This window comes from Otolemur garnettii, unplaced genomic scaffold (genome assembly GCF_000181295.1).
Source record: "Otolemur garnettii isolate 467f Iridium unplaced genomic scaffold, OtoGar3 scaffold00213, whole genome shotgun sequence".
Classification (NCBI taxonomy): Eukaryota; Metazoa; Chordata; class Mammalia; order Primates; family Galagidae; genus Otolemur; species Otolemur garnettii.
This window is the reverse complement of record NW_003852608.1, coordinates 1,935,046-1,936,376: the sequence shown is the minus strand read 5'-3', so window position 1 is coordinate 1,936,376 and position 1,331 is coordinate 1,935,046.

Genomic DNA, 1,331 nt, shown 5'->3' with positions numbered 1-1,331 from the left:
TAATGGAAGTTTTAGCCATCACAATTAGGGAAGAAAAGGCAATTAAGGGTATCCATATAGGATCAGAAGAGATTAAACTTTCACTTTTCACAGATGACATGATTGTATGCCTGGAAAATACCAGGGATTCTACTACAAAACTCCTAGAAGTGATCAAGGAATACAGCAGCGTCTCAGGTTAGAAAATCAACACTCATAAATTGGTAGCCTTTATATATACCAACAGCAGTCAAGCTGAAAAAATATTCAAGAACCCTATTCCATTCACAATAGTGCCAAAGAAGATGAAATGTTTGGGAATTTGCCTAACAAAAGATGTGTAAGACCTCTATAAAGAGAACTATGAAACTCTAAAAAAAGAAATGGCTGAAAACGTTAAAAAATGGAAATACATACCATGCTTGTGGCTGGGGAGAATTAATATTGTTAAAATGTCCAAACTACCCAAAGCAATATATAATTTTAATGCAATCCCCATTAAAACTACACTGTCATACTTTAAAGATCTTGAGGATTAATACTTTGTTTTATATGGAATCAGAAAAACCCTCGAATAGCCAAGACATTACTCAGAAGTAAGAACAAAGCAGGAGGAATCATGCTACCAGACATCAGACTATACTATAAATCCATAGTGATCAAAACAACATGATATTGGCACACAAACAGAGAAGTAGATATATGGAACAGAACAGAGAACCAAGAGATGAACCCAGCTACTTACTGTTATATGTTCTTCCACAAGCCAATTAAAAACATTGAGTGGGGAAAAGATTCCCTATTTAACAAATGGTGCTGGGAAAACTGGCTGGCAACCTTCAGAAGACTGAAACTGGATCCACACCTTTCACCACTAAGATAGACTCTCAATGGATTATAGATTTAAACTTAAGACATGAAACTATGAAAATACTAGAAGAAAGTATAGGGAAAACACTTGAAGAAATTAGCCAGTGTGAAAATTGTATGAGGAGGACTCCCTGGGCATTTGAAGCAACATCAAAAATACACTATTGGGACCTCATTAAATTAAAAAGCTTCTGCACAGCCAAGAACACAGTAAGTAAAGCAAGCAGACAGCCCTCAGAATGGGAGAAGATATTTCCTGGTTATGTCTCCAACAAAGATTTAATAACCAGAATTCACAGAGAACTCAAATGTATTAACAAGAAGAGAACAAGTGATCCCATCTCGGGGTGGGCAAGGGACTTGAAGAGAAACTTCTCTGAAGAAGACAGGTGCATGGCCTACAGATATATGAAAAAATGCTCACCATCCTTAATCATCAGAGAAATGCAAATCAAAACTACTTTGAGATATCATCTAACACC